Source organism: Adiantum capillus-veneris, chromosome 21, assembly GCF_014529385.1.
Source record: "Adiantum capillus-veneris isolate H3 chromosome 21, ASM1452938v2, whole genome shotgun sequence".
NCBI classification, from domain to species: Eukaryota; Viridiplantae; Streptophyta; class Polypodiopsida; order Polypodiales; family Pteridaceae; genus Adiantum; species Adiantum capillus-veneris.
Genome location: NC_140951.1, coordinates 106,999,303 through 107,004,813, shown reverse-complemented (window position 1 = coordinate 107,004,813; position 5,511 = coordinate 106,999,303).

The following is a 5,511-nucleotide window of genomic DNA, read 5'->3' as shown; positions in this document are numbered from 1 at the left end:
CTGAGGCTACTTTGTAATAACTCCTCTTGCTCATAATCTCTTCCCTAATCATTCTCTTGGCCTATAAAGGAGTCCTTCTCTTTTGTAAACAGACACACAATTAAGATCTAGCACTCACGCTCTCATATGTACATCTTTATGTATGCACCTCTACGCACACATAGTTCTACTATGGCATAGTATTGGCTATGGTCCTTCGTTTTGGTTTCTTAATGGCCAAGAGGTTAGAGTTACCATGCAAACATGAGTTGGTGAGATATTGATTATGTGCAATTCCTCTCGTAAATGTTTGTATGGTGTCTATGAAGCCTATATTAATGAAGCTCTAATGATCTCTTCCTCTCCCTCTCTCTCCTTCTCTCACATATTCCTTGTGCTATGTGCCACCCCCCCCTACCATGCATCCTAGCCACATTCCAAGCTAGGTGGTGCCCCTATTGTGTACCTCCCATGATGAGGCTATTGTGCATAGTCTTGGTGGAGAGGACACCAGGTCTGTTTTGTGCTTCCGCTTCTTAGCACTCATTAAAACTTACTCTCCATAAATCTCATCCCCCTTAACTTAGCAAGTCTTTATGCCTCCTCACCTTATTTTATATAGAGGGGTATTGAGTAGTGAGTCACAACTCTCTCTCTCTCTCTCTCTCTCTCTCTCTCTCTCTCTCTCTCTCTCTCTCTCTCATCCTCCTATAGAGAACATTGTAACATTTCACCTTGTTCCCTTTGCAAACAAGCATAACAAGGTGAAGGACCTTGGCATTCTAAGAGAAAAAATGCAAATAAAGTAATATGATGCTGTTAAATGAAGGGATCCATCTATAAACCAAAAACCAAAGAGGATCTCCATGCTTCACGAAGCCATAGCTTGTGGGATCAAAGGGATCCATATGGCGAAGCTTGTGTAAGAAGCTCGGGGGGTCACTATGTATATATATATTTTTTATCACGTGCGTTCAAGGACTATGTCTAAAACTCCATTGTGTAGTACCCTTCTATATGTGAAAATGTGAGGAAAAAAGAAATTTAATAAGCCCTTTAACTGCACTCACGTGATAGTCACATAATTATTAAGTGAACCCCCGAGGTAAGAAGTGGGATCTAATGGACTTATGGAAGGTGGGTCTGTGGAATAGCACGCCAGGATTCACATATACCAGCCTATAGTATGTTGGCACAACATCTCGATTCAATAGATGTTATTGTTCCTATCAAGTCGACTAGCTACCACCATTGCTTGATATGAGGGTGGTAGCTTCACAACTCCTATCGGATCACCTACCATTAAGCATGAAATTCCAAACAACCAAAGAAGAAGGTCATTGCTTGATATGAGGTGGTAACTTCACAATTCCTATCGGATCACCTACCATTAAGCATGAAGTTCCAAACAACCAAAGAAGAAGGTCATTGCCCCAAGGATCAAAGAAGGTTCTCACAATAGGGGGTTCACCTTTTTAAAGACCCACTCTGCAAAAGCCTGGTCTTAAAAGCTATAAGAAAGCTCAGTAAAGATATGGATCTGGTAAGCCCTAGGCGTGGGATATTTTCACCAAGAATATTAAAAAAGAAATCAAGACTGCAGACCCTAGAAACCGCCAGGAGTGATTAAAGCAACTCGCAGACAAAGTAGAGCTTTAAACCACCAAAAAACAAGAAGAGTCAGTTTTTGAAGCCGAGCACAGAAAGAAGCGAAATGTGAATTGACTGAACAACAACTCGAGGAGGTGAAGAAGACCATAATTCTATCCAGAGAGACTTTCCTCCAGTCGGAGGAGGCTAATCAATGCCACTTCTTCAGGTTCCTCAAAGTCAAAAGAAATTGGGGCATCGTCCACTTGTTGTCCGATATGATTAAGGACCCGGATGAAATGGCTCATATGATGCTTAATCACTAGAAACCGATCATTGGCCCGCTCCCGAGAAGTAGATGGAGCCAGAGCTTCTCTTCTAAGAAGTGTCAAAAAACGCTTTCACATTCAGATGCCAACACCTTGGAGAAGGCCGTCTCCAAGGAGGTACGTTCTTTAGCGATGCAAGCTTTGGGCAAAGTGAAGTATCTTGGATGGGACGACATGACTACGTATTTCTTCAAGGAATTATGGGAGGAGCTTGATTCTTCGATCACGCGAATGGATAACCAAGCCCTAGTCAATGTAACTCTCAACTTCAACGTCAAAAGAGGCCTAATCAAACCGATCCCTAAACAAGTTTGATGTTCATAATTGAAGCAATGGCTCCCTATAACTATGATGTCAGTGGCATACAAAATAATCACCAAAATTGTCGCTCTCATGCCCTCTCCCCTACTGCACAAGGCCATCACCCCCCACCAACATGGATTTATAAAAGGAAGATCAATCTATGAAAACATTCTGGCAGCAATGGTAGGCATAGAGTTTACATCATTCACTAAGAATAAGTTTGTATAGCTACAATTAGATCCAGATAAAGCATTGATAGGATCACATGGTCATCAAAGATTTCATGAAATCACTGGGCTTCGGGCCGCAAATGTGTCAGTTGGTCATCACATTGGGTGTTGGTAGCCAATCTGAGCTCTTATTTAATAAATCAATTGTGGGGGCTTTTGAGGTGAAAAGATCTATTAAGCAAGGTTTCCCATTGGCTCCTCTTTTGTTTGCCATTGGATCTCATCCCCTAGTAACAATGCTTGAAGATAGTACTTATAGAGGGCAGATTCAAGGGCTATCCCTTCCCAATAAGGACCGATTGCTAGCGAAGCTGTTTGCGGATGATTCACTACTCTTTCTCAAAGCTTGTCCTCAGGTGATTAGGAAGGCTCTAGAGATTGTGAAAACGTATGCCATTGCGTTAGGGTCGAAGTGCAATGTTGAAAAATCTAGATTGATCTCCCTCTCAAAAGATGACTCGTTTGATTCGACAATGTGGTTCAGGGAGATTGTGTCCAAAGAGACGGTATTTAGGCACAAGGGAGCCCCTCTGGGGGTGTACATAACCCACAAGAAAATATTCTCATGGGTTTTGGAAAAGGTAAGGAGCAAGTTGCATAGGTGGGAGTATGTGCTTCTCCCTTTCACGAGTAGATTGAAAGTGATCAACTCGTTTATGCTCCCATATATAGCATTTAATGGCCCAGTATTTAAGATAGCCAAATGCAACTGGAAGGAGTTCTTACAATCGGGTGAAAAGACAACAATAAAGACTCGTTATCTTGGTGGCAATAGCGAGACCAATGGAGCACGGCGATCTCTGAATACTAAACCCTAGTACTCACTTGGAGGCCCGGTGTGCCAAGTTTGTGGTTGCAATCATGAAGAAAGATCAAGCCTGGGCTATTATGACAAAGGCCATGATGGCCAATGGAAAGGGCTAGATGTGCACGGCAATTTGCTTGCCCCTCGGTGGTCTAACATGAAGCTTGGGGGCTTAACTGGCGAGATTTCCTGAAAGTGTAACAGAGAAGATGAGGTCTTGGAATGGGGAGAGGTAACTAGATACTTTCATGACTCGATGTCTCACTAGTCCCCCATGGATTTCTAATGCGGGAAGCGTCTTGTTGAATCCTGTTTGGAGGGAGGTGGCCAGAAAGATGAACAACAAAGGACTCCAACGACTGGTTCAATTTTGGGACTATAGTAGCAGTGATTGGAAAGGATCATACTAACTAGCGTCCCAGTTCTAGCTCAATGGGACTGAAAGATTGCTCTGGTAAATAGAGTCTTAGAATGGCTTGTCAGTTGCTACCTACCGACTTGCGAGTCTAGTTTTCATTGGAAAGCATGGTGGTGTCCCATGGACAAACACTTCCATAAACCACACACCAAGGAGGTGTGCATCATCCTCATGGGCTCGTTGGATTGGTTCTCCTCCCTGAACAAGCAGTGGGGCAAACAACGGTCGGAGGCAAGATGGGTGACTATTGCTAAGAACATATGGTGCCCACAATGGCCGCTTAGGATGAAGATCTTTGCTTGGAAGGTACTATGGGGGGCCTTACCAAATGGGGTGAAGGTGCTAGCTAGAGGAATTGGTCCAGATAGATGCCCACAATGGAGATTAGCAAGTGAGAACCTCCCCCACCTTTTCAAGGATTGTCCGAGGATCTGTGGCCTAGCAGGAAAGACATGCAAGTGGGTTCAAAAGACATGGAAGATTGGGTTTGCAAGAACGATCTCTTCTTGGGTGGGAAGGTATTTATGAGCCAACCACTTCTAATCAGTACACAAATCATCAGGTTTTGTTACTTTAAACACGTCTAGAAGGCCAGGAACTGTCGACTATTCGAGAACATCATTGAAACAACCAGGTTCATGGAGATCATCCAAGAAAGCAAGGATGCAATTATAGCCATTGGGAAAAAAAGGAACTCTGAAGAGTGGAACAAAGTTGTGACTGGAGTATCATGAGAACCACATGGGTAAGTGTCTGCTCTTTATCCAGCCAAGTGTTTTACTGTCACTGTGGGGTGGCCCCCCTTTTAGCTGATGTATTGATGGTTGCTAGAAGATATCATGGCTTGACACGAGCATGACTAGTAATTGTAATCCTTTTGGGTTGTTAATATAATCCACTCACAGTTGTGAGTTTTGTCAAAAAAACAAAAAAGGATCTCCATGCTTCACATGAAAAGGCAGGTCCATTGAATTAATATAAAATAATTGACTATTTAGGAATTGATGTATCGTTGGATAGCGACCTCGCCGTTGCTAGCTTCTCTGGAGGATTGGTTTAGGACGATCCTTGCCATCCAATCGAGCCGCGCCGTGTAAAAGATTAGGCTTTTTGTAACAATATGTTACTAGGCACTTTTGACTAAGCTCTAATGTAACCTTCTGTCCCTCAAGGCTCTGCATGAGCTTGAGGCTGATTTGTATTTTTCTTGATAACATTTTAATATCCACTCACAATTGTGAGTTTTGCAAAAAAAGAAGAAGATAACAACATTAATTTGACTATTCAAATGCATGTCTATCTCCCTTCTTCATTAAGGCTTGTTTTTAGAAAGCCAATAATTATGTATCTTGTGCAATCACTTACACACCGATGCATGTCTTTTGGTAACTCATCTCCAGAGTCTCTGCAACCTTGTGGCTCATACTCACACTTCCAAACCATGTAGTGCACCTAGTTTTTGACAATTACATCGATGATGTTATAGATGGAATGCTAATGTAGCGTTGTGTGAATGCAAAAGTGACTAAGTTCAAATCATTTCTCCAAAAAGAACATTTGGAAGGCTACTAAAAACATTAAACAGGATTTGGACTACTATCTTTGCCTTCATGAAAGCTTGTCTTAGAGGCCAAAAATTCCTCCACAAGGTGTGTGTGTGTGTGTGTGTGTGTGTGTGTGAGAGAGAGAGAGAGAGAGAGAGAGAGAGAGAGAGAAGTTTTTAATGTCGTAGGACTATTCCAAGAGACCTCAAACGTCGATTCAACAAGTGTTGAACTCAAGACCTATTGTTCAAGAGGGAAATGGGATGACGGAGATAACTAATCTACCACACTAGGGCGATAGAAAGGTCATTCC